Genomic DNA, 27,395 nt, shown 5'->3' on the forward strand with positions numbered 1-27,395 from the left:
GATTTAGATTTGTTTTGATTCTTAAAAAATTAAGCAAGAACAGATTGAGATTGCAGCCTACTTCCTTGACGAAGCCTGTCTGGCGACAATCACTGTTTCGTGACTCTTGTACCCAATCTCTCAATCGCATCAATACCAGTGAGGCAAAAACCTTTCCCAGTATGTTGAGAAGGGCTATGGGACGATAGTTCTTCGGACTTATCCTTCCTCTCTTCTTGAATATCGGTACGACAATCACAGTTTTCCACGACCGTGGAACTTCTATTTTTTTTAAATATCTGGTTAAATAAGATCATGCAGAAATCAGCCCACTCTTCCAGGGCAGCTTTCACCATACAATTGCTTAGGCTATCAGTGCCCGGGGCTCTCGAGCTACTGGCCGTTTTGATCAACTTGAGGATCTCGTCTCTATCAAAGTGGATTGTCCAATTATCCTTGAGGGGCAGTTCTGGGTCCAGAGTCTTTCCCTTTGTTTCATATAATTTATCGTAATATTGCACCAACTCCACTTCTGATACTATATTACTTTGTAGGGCTTGTTGAGAATTATTCCTGTGGTTCAGTATCTGCCAGATAACTCTTGCGTTTTTAGTTGATAGTGTTTGCATCATAGTTTCTGCGTCATGTTGCAGTATGATGTTCATGTGAGAAATGAGCCAGTTTTTATAACGTTGTCGGATTTATTTTCGCTTTGCAGCGCTTTCCAGCATCGGTAGACTGGCGGTTTGCCTGGTAGCTTTTCGCAACGCTCTCTTCTGTGATGATATCTCTGTGTCGTAGGAGTGTTTTGATTTAAAAGCAGGTCTATGATTTCCTTGCCGCACTTGCGTATATTCAGAGAGAGTTAACTCCTACCAGTTGGATTTCAATTGCCAGTTGGTATTCTTTTGTCAACATACAAACATTGTCAGGGCGTAAATGGAGCCTGTTTCTTCTGGGCTCTACCAAAACCGTTTACCCCCAATAACTTGGTTTTGAGGACTCTAACAGCGGACATCTCAGTTGTAATAGACCATGATCACTATTATTCATGGTAGATACCATGAGCGATATGACTCTTTGATGAAACAAAGAAGTAGTCCAGCGTATATGTTTGTGGCCCTCTCCGCCATGTTGCTTTCCCTGGGATATCACCCGTGGTCTACACATTCAGCATGCATATTTTTTGCTCTTCCATTTCCCAAAGCCACACATTTGATCTGTTGACTTTTCCTAGCGATGTACCATTGGATGCTCTGCCCTCTCCGGGACATGAGCGTAGGCAATTAATGTTCTAGTCCCCACATAAGATGATAATTGGATCTACCATTGCAACGTTAAAATTGGAAATCAGAGATGTTATATGATCCACAAATTTGATCGAGCCAGTGGCTTTATGTTGCCAGTAAAGATTCATTATCATTGGGCTGTTTCTCTTGGTTTTTTAGCAAGTTTCAAGATAAGTACTTGAATATATGGATTTGGATTTTGTACTTCTTTCACTTGTAGATCAGTCCTGTTTCTTGTGAACGTCAACAGGCCTGCCATTGGACGTCCTTTTTGGTCTTTTATCGCAGGATTTCAATAAATACTGAAGCCATCTGCAATAGGAGGTTTAGTTATCCACATCTCCTGCAGGCACAAAATATCAAAACGTTTCAAATTGCACTCGTCCTTTGCAAATAGATGGGCAAAACCCCTGGTGTTCCTGGGTCCAATTGAGGTTATCATCTCTTATTCGAGGTCTTGGCATTCTTTCATTTTCAGTGACCAGGGCCTCAGCCAGCCAACTCCAGGAGTCTTGCTTTGGATCCTTCGCCTCCTCTTGTGTGTCTTCATTAATCGTCATAGGGGTGTTTTTGAGACAGTTGAAGGTTATCTTTAATGGCTTGATATTTTCGTATCTAACTGAGCATGGATTTATGAGACCTAATAAGAGATGCATAATGAGTCATTTAGTTTTTTTAGTAGGTTGTACGAGTCCAATCAGAGAATCTTGGCAATTAATTTCTGCTCTCGATATGGAATTTGATTCTTTCACTGGTAATGACATCTGTCTCTCCCCATTGTTCTTTTTTTCCTTCTTGTAATTTTCAAAATCGGCTTTGCATTCAGTGATTTCAAAGCCCAAAGGTAGTAAGAAAGGAGAAGCGTTGAGGAGTAGATCTCGAACCATTCTGGATTGGATGTGCAATTGCACACTATCACATTGTTGTTCGTCGATAAATTCTACCACTGCAATATCATCTGATTCAATTGCTCAAAGAGTCGGACATGCTGGAGCAAACGTAGGCCATTGAAACGATTCAGTATTAATCTGTCATTCATTGATAATAATCGTTCCAATAACAATTGATTGCATGCACTTGTTCTATTTTCCAGTCTTTGCGTATTACTCTTGTCTTCTTTGGTGTGTCGGGGTACTTCCAATACCTTGTTCGATTTGGCAGTGGTATGTTGTAGTGACGAGTTTCTTTGAAGTAATTCTCTAGACACTCTTCAGCAACATGTCTTTGTGACAAGACTTCATGAAATTTTGTGTCTTTTTTGTGTCTTTTTTCTGATAAGGTCATAAAAGGATCGCAGGGCATCTGTGAGGATTTGTTTTCCATCACCACCCTTCAAAACAGCAATTCTGAATCACATTGTTGCTCAAGACTAATTGGCGACTTCAATTGCACCACTTGTTGGTGATTCCGATCTTCATAATTCTCCTCATCCAAATCCTCGCCATGTGTTGTCATATTCAACATATTTATCATGTCCAGTTCAGAGGTAGTGGGTTTGAATGGAGTTTGTCTGGATTCGGTTGAGCTGGTAGGTTCTTGGTCGTCCTCTTTATGTTTTGCTATTACAGCCCTTTTCTCTGAATGTTTCCCTACAGGTTCTGGAGAGTAAGATTTTAAGTTGTGAAGACATTTTCGTGATCTGTTAGATTTTGGCTCCTTGCCTTGTGTCACATTTTTTGATTTTCTTGTAGGAGCATTTTCTGCTTTGGTTTCTGACCATGGTGGAAAATCAAGAAATTATTTTCGTCTTTCTTTGCAGCAATTATTACCGGTGATCTTAAATCAATAGGGGTTCCTGTCTTACCAACCGCTTGTGACGATGTTAGAGGGATGCTGTTTGTTTCACTTTCCTCCACAGAGAGCAAGTTATCTCTGACTCCAAGCACTTAGCATGCCTGATCGTGTACTTGCTGCACAGGGACCTCAATGAAGTGATGAAGTACTGTAAGTTTCGAAGCATGTATCTTGTGTGGTTCTATCACAAGTTTTTTTAAGGCCGAAACTTCAGTCTGAGTACTTACTTCTATTCCCCTTTGACTCGGGTTATTAGTGTTTCAATTTGTTGCTACACTCGTGCTCGGTGTTTCACACAGTTCCAATGTGATGGGTCTATTAATTTTTATTAGCATCACAGCCTCTTACGCTCCTTCAGCAAAGAAAAATGTTCTCTCCATTTGTCTTTAGTTGTTCGAACAAGGTCCTTTGTGCCAAGTTTGCTCTCTCAATTTCTTGATTCATTTTTTCCTGTACCATAGATATAAATGATTTGATTTGAAGAAGCTTTGAGTGCATCATGGCCGTTAGGGTAGTTTGATCTTTGTAGTTGTTGTTTATGTGTTCATACATCTTCAAAAAAGGATCCAAAGATATTGTTACGTCTGCCAATATACTCGAGTACCATTCCTGAGGGGTTGGTTTACATATATTGGTTTTTGAATTTTCGCCAGCAGGTCTCGAGTTGGTGCCCATTCTTCTCACCTTTTGAAAGTCCCGTTGAGAAAAGGAAGAGTCTGTTGCAGACATGTCTGAGTCCCTCAATGTATGGGAGTTGATTTTGCGTCTCACGATGTTGTCGGTGATGGACGCCAGTTCAATGGGTGTCTTCACTCGTTTTACCCCTTGAATAATCTGAGAACAAGTGATTCCTGGAGAGGAGCATGAGTCAAGCCTCCTACGTTTGTGTGAAGGAATGGCTGTGCTTTTTTGGTTATTTGCAGCAAATTCAAATTGGGAAGCTTGTCTCATTATATTCGATTTACTGCTCTCCATCTGTAGAGAAATCTCTGCAATATCAACTGATAGGTTCTCAGCCACAGCAAGGAATCCAGTTAGAGGCATTGCATCTCCGCTGGGCTGGTTCAACTGATCCAATTGATTTATTTTGTCAGAAACATTGTGATTTAAGTTCTCGATTGCTGATGATAGTGGTATGAAGGCATCATTTTGGCTTGGTTGTTCGTGAGTGTTATACACTGTCGAAATAAGGCATTGTTTCAGGCATCCGACATTCAATGTACACTCTGTATACATCAATGTTTGGAACTCCGGATGCTGCATGCTCTTGATTTATGACAGTACGGCCAGTGTTTAGAAATATATCTTTATCACAACTCTGTTCAACTTGTGTACTCAGGGATAATGAGCCATCATGATTCTTTAACCTTTTTTCTGCCAGGTTACCACACATCTCACCATCTGACACTTCATAGGGATCGTGATGGACATCTCTGTCTGCACTTACTGAACTAACTGGTGTTTGATACCTAGTGTTGAGATGAGTGACTCTAGCTGCACTGCAGTTGTACACTGTAGGGGATCACCGAACAATGTGTTGCCATTGATTGTTGTCGGGTCTGTGTGAAGAGAGGTTGTTGTGACAAGGAACGCTGACCCAGCACTTGAGGGCGCAAGAGGAGCAGATAACACCAAATTTCAGTTCTGCTCTTTGTTTTCTCTATTCCTGGCAGCTTCTTCTGCAGTCCCAAACAGGGGGCAAAGACATCGATAAGTCATTTTACATCTAATCTTATAGCGCAAATAGTCTGACCGGAAAGACATCTGCTGAAAACTCTGGGTTATGAGTTGTATGACTTGTACACACCCCAAGCAGCTACTGACATTTTGGCCCCTAAAATAACATGTAACACCCCCACTGTTTCCCTAAACACCAAAACTCTGGAGGAAACAGGAAAGTCGTCTCTGGAGGACAGGTCGTGGCTGGAAGCGGCAGTCAAAATGTTCACGAAGATCCATTCGGCCAGGAATGTCCTCTAGGATGGGGACTTAACTATTGTAACATGGAATGTGTGTGGGTGTATGAACTTACTAAAACACCAAGGGTTAATTTTACTTCTACCTTAATCAAGGTTAAATTTCAATTCTTACCGAGAATTACAAGATTATTATCACACTCAATCACGGTCTATAGAGGAAGTGGTTTTACAAAACATAGTTTAATATGCACAAACATTTCATCTGGCTATTGAAGCAGTAAAGACAATTCTTCAGTGTATAAATGATTCTTTTCAACATCAAAAAAAGTGTCCATTAAATCATTTCTAAAAGTTAAAATACAGTACCAAGTGTATAAATCACAAACGAGTGAGTACATAAGGCATTTTACATTAGATAATGCCTTTTCAATGGATTGTTCTAGTGCTGTATCTGTGCACCAGTGTATAAGTATTTTAATGGCCACTATAGTGCCAGCATATAGAAAAAAAAAAAAAAACCAAAACACTTGTACTATTATCACACAATTTTAAAGTACCACAGGCGCCTCACAAGAGGGGTCCTGTTTAACACCTAAAACCTTTTATATAGACAACATACACAATATGATGTCAACTATGTATAACACAGTCTATGTCAGCAATTTATTGCATAGATCTAAAAAAACACATGAGACCTGCTCATGCTAAATCAGGGTCGACCGGTTTCATAACCGTAACTTATTGTGGTCATCTTCATCAGGACTTTTAATTAAGAAGGTCTTGACTGCCTGTCTAGGGTCGCTGTCTTGCACCCCTCCGTGTGTGTTTCTATTCCGCACTTAGCTGAAGAGCGTCACTGCTCTTGGGTGTCTAGGGACTAAACGCTTCCTGATGTGGAAGTACTCGATGTCATGCTCTAAGGTTATAGAGTAGACTCATGTACACCCTTGCTAGCTCTGTTGAGTGTCTGTATCAGTGCTTTAATGCAACTACACCAAAAATCATGGGCTGGAAATTGCTTGATTGCCGAATTTCCCTCACTTGTAAAGTGGGTACTTTCCCCTGGGAGGAAGATGACATTCTGTGGGCTATAGGGCGAGCAAAGGCATCCAGAGCCCCGGGTCCCAATGGTATCCCGCCATTTCTTACAAACAAGGGTGGGCCCCTTGATGACCCTTTTAAAGAGCATCTACCAAGCACAGAGGATCCCCTACGTGGCAACAGTCGATTATAATATTAATACATAAACATGGGGCTGTTGCACAACCTAGAAATTATCGGTCGATTGCCCTCTTATTTGCTTCCTTGCTGCTTAGAGACCTAAACCATCAGCTAGAGCCATTGAATCTACCTTCGACTTAGCACGTGTTGTTTCGTTCTGGTACGGGAACCATGCTGAATGCAACAGTACTATTGCACTTGCTGGCCTCTGGAAAAAAAGGGGGTGGTTAGCCCAGTCTATATGGAATCTATAGTTATGTCGAGCGCATTTGACACTGTGAGCCGGAACACCTTATGGAACAAACTCCTTGAGTGGAACATTCCTTTAAAAACAATTCAACTCCTGGCTCTGTTGAATAGTGAATCAGTTCTGAGGGTGAGATTGTCCAGGGAGGGGGCCCTGTCGGACCCTGTCCCCACATTTGTTGGGCTAAGACAGGGCTGCGTTGTGGGTCCCACTCTGTTCAATCTCTACATCTCACACTTAAATAGACTCTGGGAGTCGTAAGTCATGTTTCCAGTTAAATTGGGTAATCTGATACTAAATTGGCTAGCATTCGCTGATGACATTATCTTATTTGATAAAACACCAATGGGTCTCTACAGGAAGTTTATTCTTTTCCGTTAATATGCTGTGGATCACAACTTGAAGGTCAACGGGAACAAATCTAAGGTCATCATTTTCTCAACCAAACAGGGTTTAGAGCAGTTTGTTTGGAAGGTGGGTGGGCAGCCTCTGGAGAGAGTCCACACAATGAGATACCTAGGGTTTAACCTGACAAACACTCACTCTAGGGAAGCTTGGAAAACATTCCTGAAGGGCGGCTTTAGACCACTGTTAGCACAAAAGAAAAGATTCTACTCGCACATGTGCCGCTATTCTCTTCTTCCCTTGGTCAGGTTTTATTTGCAGAAGGTTGAGCCAACCATTTTACATGGGTTGGCCATAGTACCTGTTGACTTAGGGCCCTGTTTGAACACACTTCAGGGCCATCTATGGAAAAATCTTTGGGATTGGTGAGCTCGCTAACAAATGTGGTGATAAGGCCCAAATTGGGTCTGTTTTCTTTAGCTGTAAGGTATCTATGGAAGAAACTGGCTGAATACGCCAAATTTCTCAACCCTCCTAAAAGCTCACTCTACCAAAAATTGGGGGAAGCATCCACTTTACAGTCAGCAATTTCAATTAATGAGTTTAAGGGGTAAATGCGCAAGATTCTGCGTCAAATAGGCTCATCAACAGTAGAGCTGGAAATCACACTAAATCTAGTTAAAAAGAAGTTGTTTATGGTAGATTGGTGAGAAACTTGTGACTCATTTGCATTGTTCTCCCTGTACAGCGAGTATGCCAAATTTAGAAGGTAGAGAGAGGAATCTCTTGAATATGTATCTTCATTCCCCTGTCCAAAATTCTGAAGGGTCTACATTCACTTCCGCTTAAACCAAATTCCTGCTCTTGAGTATGGGGCAACTCCATAAAAAACATCGACTGTAGTTACTGTACGGACCACTCTGCTGAGGAAACTCTGAAACATATTGTTTTGCAATGTGTAGCTTTCAGGGACGCTAAGCTGAGTTATTTGGGTTCGACAGAACTTGCTGAGCTATTCTGGTTCAGACTTATGTGGGGGAACGGAGTGAAACTGGTTATAGGCCTTCATGCTTTCCTTTGTGTTGTGAAAAAGCTGGAGGAGCTTCAGTTTACATAGTTTTTATGGATATGCTGTTCTCAAGGAACTGGGTGGAGGTCTGATATATTAGATATTAAACTTTTTTGTATTAACTGAACTGTGTAGGGCAGATGAATGATCATTGGGTTCTTGTTTTCTGTGTATTTACTGTGATTATTTTATTTTTTTCTGTTTGTTTTTTTTCTTTTTGGTTTTTCTTTGTACAATGTAGTTTGTATATTCCTCTTTTCATCTTATCATATTGATTTGTGAAAGGCTTATTTTTATAGGCTAAAACACAACAATAAAAACAATATATATACATTGTACAATGTGTTATGTGCGATAACCAAATGTTTCCTGTCCTCTGATTTGTTTTGTTCTTGCATTTGTCTTGTTTTCCGGTTTATTTACAGAGTTCTTTTTTTAATAGTGTGTACTTTTGTGGGTAGGAATGGTTCTAACATTTATTTCTTACCAGATACACTTTGAAATGTGAATTTCTGAATAGGTTTCATTTTTTTGTTTTACATAAAAGATTTTAGAATGGATTGCAGCATCACAGTCTGGGTGGGATGCATTATGTTTTACTTGTGGAACGTTAACCAACTATTTGAACAGAAATAGAGTTATTGACTTTTATTTGTTAGTTAGCATATGTATTTAATGGGACGTCATAGATTTTCCCTAGACGTTTGGAAGGGGAAGATTCTACTTTGTTGGGTATCGGTTTATTTTACATTAGAGCTAAATCTTTACTTCATGTATTAGTGTGCCCTTTGTAATTTTGGCATGTCTTATTATGGGCAGGCATGGTTTACCAGTAGGCAAATAAATGATATTATATATCTGTGTGCAGCAATATGAAGGATTTGCGGTCTTTGTTAATTAATGTTATATTGAAAGTTGGTCCCAATTATAAAGTTTTGGGGGAGCAGCACCTTTAATGTATGTCAGCCCTTCTAAATGGGATGAACCTGTCCATTTAACACTGCCATTAAAATCAGTCGCTCACCTGCAAGAACTGTACATAGATCGAAATTGTATATCCTGTCACTGTCTGTCGCCCTCTTTCGCCATAAGTGACATTGGGTGAATAAGTATACAGGAAGAATTTTGTCTTTTGTTGTAAAACATATTTTTAATAATGTAGGTATTTTTCTTTATTTTTAATGTTAACCAGGACTATTTCCAATAACTACATACCGTAATATATAGGATATGTATTTATATCTCTTTAATTTTTCCACGTTGTTCCAATTTGTAATGCCTTCTTCGTTATTGTTGTGTCTCATATGAATGCCATCAACAGCAAGCGTAATCATGCACTTTAGGAAATATTCATTTATTGTGACTTTATTTTGAATTTGACCCCATAAAAGCAGAGAAATTCAGCATAACAAAGTATAGCTATATACACAAAGTTAATATACAATACATAAAATTCACAATTCTCATGATCAAAAATAATTGCCATACAAATGCAAAGAACCGAAAAACCAAGGAATTCAGATGATTGCAGTTGATGCGATTGAAGCCAATGTAAACATTCTATTGCCTACTCGTGCGATATTTCAGGATTCATCAGGGGAGGATACAGTCAAGCTGATGGTTGCCCCCGTCTTGCGACAAGGAAACACCTGAGTCACTGCAGTTCGCAGTAAAAACACTGTTGAAACTGTGTAATCGGTTATATGAGGCAATTTGTGCACAAACGGCTGCCTTACATAGGATAGAAAACTGTCACGCAAACCTCATATAAGAGAATTTCCAAGCTATACAAAAACAAGCTTTGGGGCCTGTGGTGAAAAGTCATTGCTATTAATCTAGTGGATCCAAATGAAGCGGATGAACATGACAACATAGCTGATCTTGAGGGACCGGAATAAGCAAAACGAGATCGATAACAGCGCGGACAGTGTCTATATGTCACGGAATAAAATACGCGGTCTGAAAAGATTAGTATATTTGTAAACCAGAAATTGGAAGAGACAAAAAGACCCCTCACAAATTTCCACAGACCCACAAGTGCCTGAAGGGCATGAGCATGTTAACACAAAAAGGGACAGAAAGCGAACAAGTGAGGAAAGTAAAGAGAGCTAGCAAAAAGGCAGGCACATTCAAATGAATGCTTCGAGAGATGAAGAGGATGAAATATCTAGTGAAGTGAGCCAGAGCCATTTAGACCATGAAGATGTTGAAGATGAGGAGCTGGTTGAGATAATGGAATGGCCTACGTATGGCAAACACAGCCTAATCAGTCGATAGTGAAAGCCAGCTCCCAGTCTCCATAAAGGGTAAAATTGACCTTGTTAACAGTGCTGCAGGTGTAGATTGCAGGGAGTTTCTCATCAGCAATCTCTCCCCTTAGAGGGATGAGAAATGGCTGAATAGGCAAGCCATTCTGCACATATTACATTCTGCTCCCCAATTAAGGGTCCCACTGTCAAGCGACATTGACTGTGTGGAGTTACAGGAAAATGCAAAAACACCAGTCTCCATGGTACATTGTCACAGTTGATCTAGTGTTTTCTTTCCCCCAACAGATAAACAGGATGGACTATAGTGTTACTGACTACAACTCGCAAAAGCCACGCTCTCCGCCCTTTATGTAATAACTAGAAGGAGATGGTCATTCCTCCGGATTGGACGTAGGGAAATAAAGTAGGCAGTGGTTTGAGAAATAACCACTGGTCATCTGGGTCGACAGGTGGCATGTGAGAGGGAGGGCAGGGTTAAGCCTCTGGTTGGCTTGGATTGCGACTGGTTAAGTGGCTTCTTGCCAGTAAGTCCACAACATCGCCCATGACCTGTCAGAATGATGTCATGGAATCCCTGTGCAAATTGAATGTGAAGCAAGTTGATTAAATTGAGAATAACTCCAATATCCTTGCAGCAGTGGTAAAAGTGTCATGTGTAGCCAGCTTGAGCACACTCCTAGTGATACATGTTTGGGACCCCCCTGGTGGCTTCCATACTGAAAGCATTCTTGAATCAATTGGAGAAGTGCTAGCAAACTATTATCAGGCAGATGGGGAGATGACAATAGTAAGTGGGGTGACATGAACGCACACTGCATATACAACCAGAGAGTTGATGCAGCTGAGGATGTAGCAGCAACCAGCACTATGATACAATTTCACATCAATAATCAGGGGGAGACGATAGCTGCGCTTCATTAAAACTTGGGGTCTCTGAAGTGCTTCAAGCAAATGCATAACACCATGTATCTAGAGGAGCATTACAGAATTCCATTGCTACTAGAACATGATATTAGCTTCGCAGTTTTGAAATAATTTCCAGGGAAGACCATACGCTACATAGACAATCTAACGCATAGATTCCGTCTCCTTAATGTGTGCTCTCTCATAAGCTAAGAACCTCCATTGCTGTTCAGTGAAGTATAATTTCTTAACCATACTTTCAGATTGTTTATCATTATTTTTTACAAATCAAGTCCAAACAAATAAAAGAATGATCTATAGTTTCCTTATGGGTCTTGCAACACAAGCAATAGTCATGACCTGGATCACTACATTTTCTTATAAAATATTGGCGGGGTAGAATACCCCTTCTAAACTTCAAATACATTCTCCTTGCCGGGAGGGGAGGCGGGGGTTCAATCTGATCAGAATAATCTTCAATGGCCAGGAAAACTTTATACTTGCAACACTCAATAGCATTGAAGCATCTAATAATAGTTGTTACAATATTAAGATCTAATGCCTGCTCTTTTACTATAGTACTTGAATTGATATTAATGGATTCTGGTGATGACCATAACATTTTCAGACCCAACTCACTGCACATATGCCCAACGTGCCAGACCCAGTCTAAAGACTGGGCAGCTTTGCATAGAAATACATCTTGCAGAGAACAACAATATGTTGTGAGAGATGGCCATGACCAAAATCTAATTGAGTAATCTACCGGTCTCAATATCACTACCTTCTCTATGCCAGTCCAGCAGAGTACAAGGTGCAACTTCAAGGAAGCTGTAGGAGCATTACTGAGGAGGGACAGTATTTTTTTTAGAAATTGATTTTCTGCAGTTGCCAATGGTTTGGCGTGCACATGTCCCCAAAGTTCAGCCCCATTGCAAGCTGTCATGCTTTAAATGTATATATCTCTAGAGCAGGTTTTATGAATGTCACTCTCAATGGGCCCGCATAATTACACAGTAATTGACCTATTCTCACTAATGTTAGGGCACTTTTTTGTATTTGCTTATACCACAAACCTCTCTCATTGAATCGTATTCTTAAATAATCAAGGGAGTCCACTAGTTCCATTGTTTCACCCGTTAGCCATAGAACATGGTTCTTATAGTGTCTTTTCATGAAGACCCAGAGCATTGCTTTAGTGTTTTGTTGGTTTACTTCCAGACCATAATCAGCACAAAATTCTTGAAATGTGTGATGTTGCAATCGCGATCCAATAAGAGCTTCCGAAACAATGACAGCATTATCTGCAAAAAGTAGTATCCCTACTCCCTACTTTTTTCCCATCAGCAGATAAAGAACAGATTTATTTGTCTACTCCGTCCATATATATTGAAAAAGAGGGGGCCAAGACACCATCCTTGTCTCACACGTGTTTCAATTTTGAATTGAGTTGTTCTTTCTCTGTTAATTCCCCAACTTACAAGTGTTATGTTCTCTCTGCAAAACACCATGGGCCTCATTACAACCCTGCCGTTCCGGAAAAAACGGGGTAGTAAATCCGCCACCATCGTTCTTTCCGGACCGGCAGATTAAGAGTCCTGCAGGCGGGAGGTGTCTGGTTTAACACCACCCGCCTGCAGGCGGACATGGAAACACCGGCACCGTTACAGCATGGTGCCGGTGATTCCACTTTCCCATTCCCATGGAGTCCTATGGGACTCTATGGGATTGGGGATTAACAGAATTCCACCTCCGGAATTACCGGGTCACCGGGGTTGTAATGCCCCGGTGATTCCGGCAATCACAGAGGCGGAATGGTAATACGAGTCCGGCAGTAACCTGCCGGAATTTCCGGCACGGTTACCGCCAGACTCGTAATGAGGCCCCATAATACTATACTTGCAGAAGGGTGGAGGGGATGTTCAAATACAATAACTTGTCCATAGCACACCTCTGAGAGCACCGTCCAAAGTGGACTTTAAATCAATAAAAACAAATATAGCGGTTGTTTTTAAAAATATTACAAACTCCTGACGTAGGACATTTAACCTAAAGCCTAGGGCAATGGTACTGATATTGTTTTGAATGTCAGCCTGATAGTGGCCTTCAATATTGTTATCTTGCACCTATTGTTCAAGGCGTGTTAAAAGTGCATTATCAAAGATTACACCCGGTATTGCCAGTAACGATATTGGTCTCTAATTACTTGAGTCGCTTCTCAAGCCTTTCTTATAGATTAATATGATTTTGGCTTCCAACCTTTTAAAAGGTGTGTAGGGGCAGGCCCCTAATCACCTTAACCCAAAGTGAGTCCCCCACTTAAGGTACGAGTGCACGTTTGTGCGTAAAGCACGTTTATTGTACAATCATCTGTGGAGCAGCTAGATGACTATTGAGCGACACTAACCCAAGTCTCAACAAACCACATAAATTGACACATTATTTACAATTTTCTAATAGTTAAAACACTCCCATATATTTTATTACAATCCACCCCCACACATGATTGGACAAAACATCTAGAAAGAAATTCCATCTTTCTCCAATTCTTCCATTCTCATTGGCCACTTGTTATCTTAACTAGCATCTCCAGATCATATTCATAGTACACTCCTTCTTGGGATTCGTCAGCGGTAGATCGTGACATCATCAAACAGTTAAACATTTGTGTGCAATCATAATTCATTACTAGTAACAACTGGTCCGAGCCGTTTAGCCTTAAATATAATTGCACATGGCTTGCATAGATACTTCAAGCGATATGATGGAGGCTGAGTCAACAGGTTCTCTTTGAACTGACGGTAGCTATCTCATCTGCCCCGGATTACTGGCTCCATTGAAACATTCTAATCTAAATAACTGCCATTTCATCATGCACAGAATACAATTGAAACTCCTGGGTTTCATCACTTTAGCCTCAACCGCCACTTCACCCAGTGTTTTATTGCTAGTTAAAACAAATAGCCAAAATCCATCTGTATTCTCCCATGTACTTAAGATTACATCTGCTTTCTGCTATACTAATAGGCCATAAACGCTATGACTGGTTTCTTTAGTTGAGATGACCATCAGCTACTTATTTACCCAACCTCTGGCCTCTGAAACTCTGCAAAACCAGTTCTCAAAGTCAAAACCCTGACTGCTGTGTTTTACCCCGTTTGAAAAAAAGGCCCACTGCATGTAGATTTTATAAATTCCCTGTTTATGTATATCAGTGTGCATGCATATTTACTGTCATATTTTCTTCACAGTGTGTTCTCTATTACCGGTCCTCTTCCTTGCATGTGCATTATGAAAACTCCTTGTTGATCGTGTTTTATATTCCATTTAGTGGTTTTGGTTTTGGCATTTGCCTTTCTATGCGCGTGCAAAGCTAATATTTATCAAGAAAGATTGAATGCTACAATGCTATGTGCGGCCGTTAAAAAATGTACTTTTATTCACTGGTCATAATTTTCAATTCAAAGTGGTTAGGTCATTAAAGGTGTCCAGTACATTAGGTCATTGACGGTGGGAAAGCCAGTTTAAGACACAGTGAAACATCAAAATATCTTAGGATATTGATTCCTGTAGGCCTGGCTTACTTATTTAATCTTAACTATATGTCATTGATTGGTATCAAGCCCAAACTTTATCTTTCTCAGATGATCCCTGCCAAAATATTTTGAGATATCGGTGCCTGCTTTTTTCGCGATTCATCTGTAACAAAAGAAACCCCACACTAAAAGTACTAATCTTGAAAGCAACTAAACCCATTGTTGGCCTTGTCCTACCGGACTGGACACTATATTATACGGGAGCATAGTTAGATTTTAGAAAGCAATAGGTTAATCCCTCTGATACTACTGAATGGAAAAAGTTTGAGGCAAAAAAGAGGTACACCCATGAGGATTTCCCCACATGTTATAACCTCAATGCTATCTGATTCTGAATTATCTGAAATTGAGGGCAAGGAGAGAACACCACGTAACTGGGGGGTGCCATTTAATAAACCATTACCCAACCTGTTGTTGAAATAGATTTCCATGGGGCACATGGAATGAAAAGTGGATTTATTCCGACTTCTTTAAATGTTAATAATGTGAAACTGAACAGTTTATTTCATATTGGCTATTCTATTGGAGTTTACAACAGAAAGTTGAGGATAACATATAGCCGACTATGATAGATCATCAATTAACGTGTTTGGAGGAGACCTACAGACCCAGACTTAGGATCCCCATGGATCAAACCAACATATTTATTGTTGATCCTGCCCAACAAGGCACGCAGGGCACATCACTAACGATTGCATGTTCTCTTGACCTTCATACTCATATAGAAACTATGCATTTAGTTGCGTTCTGGGTTCTGATCCTGGATAGCTGTATCTTACCTATACTTCAGGAAATGCAATATAAGCTTTTGCATATAACTTAATATACTCTGTACAAATTATATAAAAGGGATTAAAAGCACACTATTGTGTTGGCAATTGTTACTTGGACACAGGATCACAGGGACATATGTTTTGGCCTAAACTGCAAATACGATGGCTCAACGCGAAAGGCCTATTCAAGCAGTTATGTCGATGCGAGTCCCCTGACTCGTCAGCTTTCTGGCTCTTTGGTGATGACATACCACTACTAAATATTTAATCTATGGAAAAGACAGCGGTTCATACACTACGAATTGCTACCATACCAGCGATAATGAGCGTTTGGAACACTGAAAGAGGTCCCTTGTTCCATTAATGGCGTTGTCATCTGATCTGGGGAGCCAGGGCTGACACACAAGGATTACTTAAAAGATTACTCCTGAGTAGGAGTGAACAGATAAGAACTGTGTATGATAAATTGATATAGCTTGAGTGTATGAAGTAAGGTATTTAATTTTGGTGTCTTAAAGCAAACATGTATCTATTATCCACCTCTTGCATGCACTGGCGCATCTCTGCTGGGGATAACTACAAATAGGAAATGAAGGAATAATGTGGAGAGATTATATGTAGCATGTCTGACCTCAGATGTGTTTTAAATGATATTTTGGGTTGCTATGTGGGCTAAATCGGACATATGGTAAATGTTTAGCTTTGAGATAACCAAGGGATATTTTCACTTCTGTTGCTGCTCATACTGGTTGTTGGTTTATTGTTAACTAGGGTAATTATTGATTCAATGATATCACTCAAACGGGAAACTGTATGCGAGAACTCTAGAGCTTAACCAAGCACCATAAGATATCCATATACATGTACTACCTACCCTTATTGGGTTACACGTTAGAAATTATTTGCACGTAAACTGTATTCTTTTGATGGTATAGTTGTTATGATAATAAAATAAATGCATTTAAGATTATTGTACACTAAAAATACCATAAAACATTACTAACATTGCTGGGACTTGAATTCACCCTTACAAATTAGAAGGAAAGAATTAACACCACAATGCCTGTATAGCTTAGCTATGTACACCGACTACAAAATGTCATAGATGGCAAACATACGATATATTATAAAAACACACAATATTAACTTATAAATTGAAAGGAAAACTATAGACCTTAATTGTAATTACTTTCAAATGTACAACTCTTACTAAAATGACTAATTCAAAACAGCCTAAACTTCTACTACCATCTCCATACCACATTTCACACTGAACAACACCAATCAGTCACATGAGAAGTACAAACAAGCACACATGCCACACCATTATGCAAATATGCAAAATAGACTAAAATACTATTCACACTTCAACATATTAACCCAATAACACATTTGCAACAATCAAAAACAAAAGGGGGTTTTAAGGTTTTCACAATGTTTTTTATTGCATGTTATTATCAGTATTCCGAATATTTATAGATTTTAAATGTGTACTAGCTGCACTCTTCTCTCCCTCGCTCTCTCCTTCTTCCTCTCTCCCTCCCGCCCTCTCGTGCGTTGTCAGGTGCATGTTTGCTAGAGCCACCCTCGCCGTGGTGACAGAAAGAAAGTATGCCTGTACAATGGGGACTGGCATGTGCACAGCCCAATTGCATAGGCAGTCTTACTCTGAGACATAGCTTCGTCTCTGACCTCCCACATTTTCTAAATTTCAGCAAAGCTCCTGGTTTTGGTGTTGAGCAATATCTCTGGAAACAAGACACAGACATTTGATCCTCACATGCAAATCCTGAGGCTTTGCGACTGACTAAATATGATTTCTGGCTACCAACACTTCAATGTTAGCATGAGTGTTGCTTAAAATCAACTGAGCACAAATCCTTGTAGTCGGCATACTTGTCAAATGTTAAGATCTTTTGTCATTCTTATGTTAAGGAAGGCAGATAAGGTTATGAAGGAAGTTGAAGGACGTGGAGGCCAGATGTGAAAGGGACGGTGAGTACTGGACAAGCCCAGATCAGGACAGAGGTGCAGAAATGCTCCCACACCCCATCTAGTAAGATTACGCAAACCCAGCGCCTCACTTCAAGACAGAAATGCCAACTAACCGATCGACTAACAATTTCCCCCTCTGCATACACCTCTCAAACTCCAAGGCCGACAACAGCACGTCACATTATTTATATAGGTAGTCCAGGTCTTGATAATGGCATTTGCTCAGTAAAACAAGTGTAAATGTATATTATGACTAAAACATATACTGAAAGCGATCGTCCGAACAATTAACAAAGGACAATTTTAACCAGGTAGCAGTGTTCGAATTTTCTTTTTTTAAATGTAATTTTTTTTAACAGCTTCTTCTGCTGTGAATGCACACCGTTTTGTCTCTCAAAATAGCCATGTTTCTCGGAAAAGATTGTGCAAAAAATAAAAGCAATGACGTGTTTCTTCTGTGAACTCTGGGGCAATGTTTATTTGTGGATGCTAACCAGTGATTGGTTGGTGCCTCACTGACAGTGACGGCATATCAGGCCGTATTGACAGACAGAACAGAAAGAGCACACCCCACAATGTGACTCTAGATTAAAAAGAGAGAGAGAGAGAGAGAGAGAGAGAGAGAGAGAGAGAGAGAGAGATACTGAAGTATGTTACGCCTGGTACATTTAGTAAATAGTATCAGATCATGCCTTCAATGATGGGAGCGATCATTAACGATTTGCGTCATAGCTCCTGCGTGTGTCTTTATTTGGTTGGTCCTGTGCTCATTGTTTCGGGCGGAATAGAAATGTACAGCTCTATAGGCACATCAAATCCATCACCGTGGGGGAGATGCCTACACACAGGGCATCTCCGTAAGGACCCTAGTCTGCCCAATGGGAAATGTTTGAAGACAAGAGCACTTACTAACCACCTGGGACACTTGATATGATATCTGCACTGAGGTGGCGCCCATGAGTAATCAAGAATGTAAAGGAATTCAGGAGTGTATGACTCAAAACCCCTCTTTGGCTAGAAAAAGTTGCTAAACCGGACCGATAGCACAGCGAGTAGAGCCTGCTGACGCAGGTTCGAATCCCGGCAGGGCCAAACTCATCCTTCCGAGGTCGATAAATGAGCACCACATACCATGGCTAATAATAAGCAGCGCTCAGATACCTGAGGGTTCGTAGTGCTATATAAATGCTAAATTATTATTATTATTATTATTATTAAAGGGCTAAGCCAAAAAAGTCTGATAAATCCATAAAACACTAGGCTGCATTTGTGTTCTGTGTAAGGGCATTGCCACTCATCTTCTCCTGTTTTAAGGGCATGACTCCCTGGAAGAACACCAACTTGAAGATCAACATGGCTGTCTCCTCTCCAGTCCTAAGTTCCAAGCAGGGTGGTGGTCCACCTCCAGAGTCCAAGGACTCTTATCAAGGTTCAGTGCCTTTACTGTGGTCACACACTTTCTGATCATTCCCCGGCTTCTTCGGGTCATTCATGATGTGCTCCTTGACAGCCACCATGTTGAACTAGGTGTGGATGATCTTCCACAATCTAGTCCAGATTGTCAATGGGAGCTGGGTCGCCAAAGCCCCAAGGTGCACTTTCTCCATCAGGATGCCAGCCGTCCATTAGAGAATTGTATTATGCAGTTTTTCCAAGCCCTTGCCCTGGATAATTTTCCAATTGAAAAGGATCCAGAGTGGCCTGCAACTCTAAATAATGCCTGAGTTGGGGCGTCATGATGGATTCGAGAATCTTCATCATAAATTGCAGCAGCAAAATTGGCCGACAATTGGACAGAGCTAGTGCAACATTACACGTGAAACAGATACAGCATGTGTACAACCAGAGCAAACGCCTCTCACAAACGGTTCAGCATGGTCAAGTAGAAGTTGCCTCACAAAAAAACCCAATGCATGTGTCCCTCACAGAAAGGTACAGTTCTGGAGTGGATAGACCAGTGCATGTCCCCCTCACAAGTGGGTACGGGTACAGCATTGTAATAGTAATTTGTAATTGTCATGGACTAGTCTGTTGCATGTTTCCCTAACAAATGGGAATATGGACAGCATGGGTAGGGCGAGACAAGCTTCCCTCACAAATTGCCACAATGGAGCTCAGTTTCTATGAGCTCGTAATATTATGGCAGGATCGTGAGTGGCTCCCTGCTGCCATTTTTTCGTCATTTACACGGCAGAGTGCAAAAATATAGGCAAAAGGTGGTGCCACCTTTTGCTCTGCACTTTTGCACTCTGCTGTGCAAAGTGAGTAAATGCTTCCTGGAATCTAAGCATGGCAAGCAGCATTTACAATGGATCCCTATTGGGTTGCCTGTTTTATGGCTGGCGCACAAAGCTGGTGGACCCCATCCAGATCTCCAACATTTGCGCCGGCATGGAAATCCATGTATATTCAGTGAGTTGACCATTACATTTACACACCCCTTCAGAATAGAATAATAGTTGACATATATCTAATGTTTTTCATGGTCAAACTATCCTAGAGGTCCTGAGGAAGGCAGACATTTAAATACTGCCGAAACGTCAGCCTAGCAGAGAGGGACAGGAAGCCCTCATTGCAAGCAACCATCAAAGGAGAAATAATATCAATATAACTTTGTAGACGTAGACCCTGTCGAACGGGAAATCATATCATGCTTCCTTTATTGTATACATTGGCCCAAGCCCAGTCACTCTGCGAAGAAATCCCCATTGCAAGGTCCTGACCTTAGATCAGTTTTAGCTGCCATTTTAGGTTCATCCGCCATTTAGATTCTCACTCTAAAGTCACCATGTGTTCTAAAATGGTGGACAGTGTTGTTCTGCTTGTAACATGGTCGTCTTGACCTCCGCATACGAGTTAATGCTTAAACTGCTCGCAGGCCAAATGTTAGGGTCATGTAATGAGACCTTGTCCTTCGTTGACCTGTGGATAGAGGATTACCTGTGCCAACGTTACTACTCCATGAATATATTATGCACAATACTGTTCGAGCATTTAATGTGAACCAACACAGGTAAATACGCTTGCACACCAAAGTAAGTATAGTTCAGTGACTCATTTGGAAAAAGATAAACAGAATGGTAAATAGTTCAAGCTGCAGGGGAGAAAAACACAGCCTTGGTAGCTAGGCTGGATACATACAGAGAACAAGAAAGAAATCTAAATGAGGATAGCTACGTCCCCTGCACACTTTCTGAGAGGCCAGGGGTGGCCTAATGGAGATTAAGTAAACAATTTTACAAGTAGTTCTGATTTCTTAACTTCTCATATGAGGTAAATTATAAAAAAGAATTCAATAAAAGGTTTGTGTTTATACAAAATAATTTTTGCTTTTTATTAGTATCTTGATAGGCCCAACGCGTTTCGAGTTATAAACACTCTTCATCAGGGGCAGCATAGTCAACAATTATGGTCTACAGAAAGAAAAATTATATACAATAATACATTAGTATTTGCATGAAGCAATTTTTGTAAATCAATCAAGCATCAATAGCCAATTTTAGTACATCAATCTAACATCAATATCATGACAATTTTCGTGAAGTCATAATAGTCATTTGTTCGGCAATAATGCCCTTTAAGCAAAAACATCCTGTCTTTTGTTTTTCATTAGTACCCCATTAGTAACTCAACATGAGAGCAGCAGATGCTAATGTTGGATAGTATTCCATTGTATGAGCATTACGATCAAATGGTATGAAATCTCTCCATACATTTGTTGATGTCATTAGTGACCTAGTGTGTAAAACCTTAGTACTCAATGTGAGGTCAAAGGAGTTGCATTTGGTGCCAAGAAAGGTTAATAAAGATAGTGCACAAATTAGAGATGATGTGTGTGTGTTAGATATGGCACTAGCGAGCGTCAAGAGGCGTGATCTTACTGAAAAGATTCTAAGAACAGCAAAAGCTGATTGGAATGGCGGTTGGAGATTAATGGATACGCTCCAGATGATTTTTCAGGTGATGAAAGTGGGCATCTCAGAGACAGATGTCTCTCAATTCTACAAAAAGAAGATCGTGGATCCCCAGAGAAAAATTGAAGTTAAAATAAGTGTCTAAGTATCTAGAGGGTAATAAGAAGCTGCTGGCTAAAAAAGGTACTTACTAGAGCTACACCGGCAAGTGAAAGCGTCCAGATGCGGTCAGTAACTGCGGGTGAATGAACTAAGTGGGTGTATGTCTGCTTATTTATACTAATCGCGGCTATGATGTCACTCGCGCATGCGTGAGCGATGTCAGGCGATGTTGTGACATCACTCGCGCATGCGCGAGGTAGATGTAAACAATCCAAACGTATATGTAAGTGCCAAAAAAAGTGCCAAAGGAAATGGCAAAAAATAGATGATCCCGTAGAAAATTAATTGTTGGAAAAGCCTGAACACATTAGGGATGAACGTGACTAGCCAACAATGGCTGTTACATGCTGTTATTTAGAAATTCTGTTGAATGACGGAATACGGGGTGCCCCTTAGAGTAAGTAACGGAATGGATAGATGCAGTTTGATGAAGCCACAATATATGGATGTGGGAAGTGTTTGTGGAAGTGTCTAATGCACTATGTTGTAAAGAAATAATAAAATTACGGACGCAGTTCTGTTTTAGTGCCCATCCATATCCCAAAAATGTCATCAATGTATTTCTGCCAGCATTTGATCTTGTTCTTCCAAAGTGGATTGTCTATTACGTGGATTTTTTCAAAATGATACATAACAATGTTTGCATAGGATGGGGCCACAGAGGACCCCATAGAAGTACCTGAAATCTGTAGGTAAAATTGGCCGTTATGTCTAAAGTAGTTATTATAAAGAATGATGTTGAGTAATTCCAATGCAAAGACTTTCTGAATTTCCACTCGTCTGTGTGTTAATAAAAACCATTCCAAAGCCTCAATGCCTTCAGAGTGCGGAATTGAAGTATATAAACTGTTGACGTCCATAGTGAACCGTATCAAGTTGTCGTCTGTGAGTTGTAATGTTTGTAGAATTTTCAGAAAGTGAGTCGTATCTTTGAGGTAGGTTGTTGTAGCTTGTACCAGTGGTTGGAGTGCTGTATACTCCCTAAAAACATCTGGATGTATTTAGTTGTAACAAGTACATGCTGAGAGTTCGTATTTCTTTATTTTGTTGTATACTCCCTAAAAACATCTGTATGTATTGGGTTGTAACAATTGCATGCAAGAGTTCGTATTCTTTATTGTTTTGCAACATCTTCAGCTAATTTGGTTACCACATAATTACTATGTCTTTGCATTTAAATTACTATACAAGGAATGCTTGTATTTGGGTTCATGTTGGTCACTTATAGGCAAAAGATTGTACACCCACAATCATAGTGGGGTCAGTTTCTGTATTTATCTTCTGTACACTCAAAAAAAACATCTGTATGTAGGGGGTTGTATTAAGCACATGCCGAGCGTCCGTAATTTTTTTAATTTCTTTACAACATAGTGCATTGAACACTTCCACAAACACTTCCCACATCCACATTTTGTGACTTCATCAAACTGCATCTATCCATTCCGTTACTTACTCTAAGGGGCACCCCGTATTCCGTCATTCAACAGAATTTCTAAATAATGCCATGTAACAGCCATTGTTGGCTAGTCACATTCATCCCTAATGTGTTCAGGCTTTTCCAACAATTAATTTTCTACGGGATCATCTATTTTTTGCCATTTCCTTTGGCACTTTTTTGGCACTTACATATACCTTTGGATTGTTTACATCTACCTCGCGCATGCACGGGTGACGTCACGACATCGCCTGACGTCGCTCACGCATGCGCGAGTGATGTCATAGCTGCGATTAGTATAAATAAGCAGACATACACCCACTTAGTTCATTCACCCGTGGTTACTGACCGCATCTGGTCGCTTTCACTTGCCGGTGTAGCTCTAGTAAGTACCTTTTTTAGCCAGCAGCTTCTTATTACCCTCTAGATACTTATACACTAATTTTAACTTCCATTTTTCTCTGGGATCCACGATCTTCTTTTTGTAGAATTGAGAGACATCTGTCTCTTAGACACCCACTTTCATCACCTGAAAAATCGTCTGGAGCGTATCCATCAATCTCCAACCACCATTCCAATCAGTTTTTGCTGTACTTAGAATCTTTTCGGTAAGATTACACTTGTTGACGCTCGCTATTGCCATATCTAACACACACATCATTTCTAATTTGTGCACTATCTTTATTAACCTCTCTTGGCACCAAATGCAACTCCTTTGACCTCACATGGAGTACTAAGGTTTTACACACTAGGTCACTAGTGACATTAACAAATATGTGGAGAAATTTGATACCATTTGATCGTAATGCTCATACAATGGAATACTATCCAACAGTAGCATCTGCTCCTCTCATGTTGAGTTCTAATGGGGTACTAATGAAAAACAGAAGACAGGATGTTTTTGCTTAAAGGGTATTAGTGCCGAACAAATGACTATTATGACTTCACGAAAATTGTCATGATATTGATGTTAGATTGATGTACTAAAATTGGCTATTGATGCTTGATTGATTTACAAAAACTGCTTCATGCAAATACCAATGTATTATCGTATATAATTTTTCTTTCTGTAGACCATAATTGTTGAATATGCTGCCCCTGATGAAGAGTGTTTATAACTCGAAACACGTTGGGCCTATCAAGATACTAATAAAAAGCAAAAATGATTTCGTATAAACACAAACCTTTTATTGAATTCTTTTTTATAATTTACCTCATATGAGAAGTTAAGAAATCAGTACTACTTGTAAAATTGTTTACTTAATCTCCATTAGGCTATCCCTGGCCTTTCAGAAAGTGTGCATGGGACGTAGCTATCCTCATTTGGATTTCTTTCTTGTTCTCTGAGCATTTAATGTGAACACTTGTTTGACTATACTGTACGAGAATATGTACGAAGGCCAATGTGGAATCCAAAGACACACTGTTGCTATTGTAACCTATTGGAGTATGTATTAAGGATAATCCGTAAATGTATAGATGCATAAATTAGGAACGAACTCGGCATGAACCCCTAGCCCAAGGAAATGTTTAACCTGCAAGTGGGCTGGACATCAGATTACATATTGTATAAAAGACACAACCATTCTGATGTACAGGCCCACTCACTTCACACACCGAACAGGGCTGCTATTCGCTGTGTTGTACTGAGGGCCTGATAGCTATCTGTTGTTTTGTCCTGTGAAAACTGTTCAGTTGTAGAATAAAGATCTGTGTATCTTTATAAACCCGTGTTGGTGCATTTCCTTTTGGGGTACTCAACCTGAATATTCTCTTTTTGCTTTTACAGATGGCGCCCGAATAGGGACCCTCAAGATTGATGCCAGCCCGATGAAGGTTGACACGGCTATCGGACCAGGATCGGACAGTGCAAAGGGGACCCCTTTCCTAAATGAGAAGCAATACCTCAGCAGCACTGCACGGCCCGATCCCTGGACGGTGAGCATGCGGTCCGAGTAGGCATCTTGACAAGGGTCCACATATCGAGGCGGGCAGATTTGCCGAAATCACCAAACATGAGGTAAACTTTGTTAGAAAACTTTGAAATCCGATCGGACCTCCTTAGGATTTGATCAGGTGAGTCGTGACCCGATTCTTAAGTATCCTGATAATTTGTTTTGGTGCATTGCACTCGCGAGTACAATTATTGACCAGGTAACACCAGTAATCTGATATGCCTGGGAAATTGTCTGCCTGCTTCAGGGCATTATTCCGCAAAGACAGACAATCTTTGGAATTTGGCCGACCGGCGCCAATGGCGGGGTCGCCGGCATGTACTATGTACTGTAAGTACAGCATTGGTAGTATAGTATTTAATGATATTTGGCACAGACAAACTAGACATGCTTCCGAGCTTCAGTGGCCAATCAATGGTAGTTTTGAAATCCCTCGTATTGAATACTTAGAATCTATATTATTGAAGAAAAAGGCTAGACTTGCAGCATTTGATGTATTACAGAATTGGAAGAAAGAAGCTTTGCAACAGCTCAAGAGTAGAGAAAAGCATGCGTGCCGTCATAAGACGAACACCAAAAAAGCATTGTTATATGACCAAAATAAACAGTCTGAGTCAGCTAGGAATATTGATAGGGCTTTCTCACTTGGTATGCAGAAAATCTATCCTTCTAAAGACTTTCATGTTTCCGATGAACTTATCGATAAATTGTTAAATGAACGAAGGCCGGGTGCCACTGCGCCTCCTCCGTATGTTCCTCTTCCTGCTGGTTTGCCTCCTCCTGTTCCTCCTGCTCCTCCTGTCGTTCCTCTAGCTGCTCCTCTTCCTCCAGTTGTTACGCCTCCTTTTGTCGCTACTCCTCCACTTTTGCCTGTTGTACCTGACGTTCAAAATGTACCTACTCTCCCTCTTCCAAGTGGTTCCACACCGCTTGTGGTAGATTGGGGAGTAGGATCGAGGGTTGTCACTCGCAATGCTGTACCTCCAGAGAAGAAACGTGAGTTAATTGCGTGGGCTAGGCATTGTATGGAGAGGGGTGATCAAGCTAATGTTTTTGCCATACTTTCTAATACAGACAATTTTCCTGAGAATTTTTTTTTTTTATTGAGGGATTAGGGATTCATTTGTGTGTAATGTGGGACAGGTTAAATGATACAGATCTCCCAAAAGGGTTGAGGGATCTGAACACTTTAGCGTTCTCTACAGGCACTGCGGAGAAAGTGCAAGAGCATGTTGAGAGGGTATTTGAGTATAGGAAGGAGTTGGAAAGGTTACAGAATGAAGAGGAAGATGGAGATAGTTTGGACATTATGTATGTACAGAAATGGTTCTTTCCTTGTCGTAAATCGATATCTGAGGAAACGTGAATTTGCACAAAAGACGCGATTAGATGGATTTCAGATACATCGACAACTCCCGTTGAAGTATATGACACGTATAGTCAGTATACGCCAGAAATGCAGAGGAAAGTGATACAGGTCATGGTAGAATACCTACAGGATGAGTGTGTAAAAAGAAAGATTTGTTGTCCCGCAGAGTTATTGAGTATTTACAAGAGAGTTTTTTCGTTTGACACTTCTTCGGCTACTTTAGCGCTCAATTTGGCTCTGTTGCTTAGTAAGCGTTCGGAGTTGCCTACTTCTCAGTTGCCTGTGTGAGAGGTTCCACCGACATTTGTTCCAAAAGAAGAGATTCCTGCTAACGCTGTAGCAGGTGCGCCAGCTCAGGATATTCCTGCGCATTATGTGTCACAATTCGTTCACGTCCCGTTCTCGAGACAGGAAGTGAACACCATTGGACAATCTATTCCCAACATTAGGAAGAATCCGACAGGGTTCTACAAAGAAATAGAGTCTGTTTTGCAATCCTCAGTATTCACTTTAAGTGATATTGATCTGTTATTTCCTGTACTCCTGCCTGTAGATTTGTGGAAACAGATTAGAACTATAGACGATGTAGCAGAGCTAGGAGACACATGGACTAACATAATTAGACCCGATGGAGAAAGGCCAGCTGGCGAAAGGCCGCCTCAGGTGATATTACCTTTACCTGATAGAATAGTTGCAAAACTAAAAACTATAGTTCCCGAAAAGAGAATTATTTGGGACAAGCTTACTGCCTGTGTTCAAGGGAAGTCTGAGGGTGCTACTGAGTTCTTTAATCGGTTCGAACAGGTATTTTCAGACTTCAGTGGACAGGATTTAGGAACAGAGTCTGGGAAAAGATTGTTCGTAGACAAATTTGTGCGTGGACTGCTGCCTGACATCCAGTCGCAAATTATGTCTTCTGAGAGCGCTTGGCAAGCGAAGTCTCAATCAGAAGTACTGCATATGGCTCAGTGCTACGAGAATCGTGTCAATCATGAAAAAGAAAGAATCGAAAATAGGAAAGGTGATTTGAAGACAAAAGTATTATTGCAGCAAATGAGGCCCTAGAGGGGGTAATTCACAATTTAGAGGTCAGTATGTTCCACAGGGAAATGTGCCCTTGGGTCCTGTAAACATTAACCAGTGTGCCTATTGTAGGCAAG

This window comes from Ambystoma mexicanum, chromosome 3p (assembly GCF_040938575.1).
Source record: "Ambystoma mexicanum isolate Mex_15411 chromosome 3p, UKY_AmexF1_1, whole genome shotgun sequence".
NCBI classification, from domain to species: Eukaryota; Metazoa; Chordata; class Amphibia; order Caudata; family Ambystomatidae; genus Ambystoma; species Ambystoma mexicanum.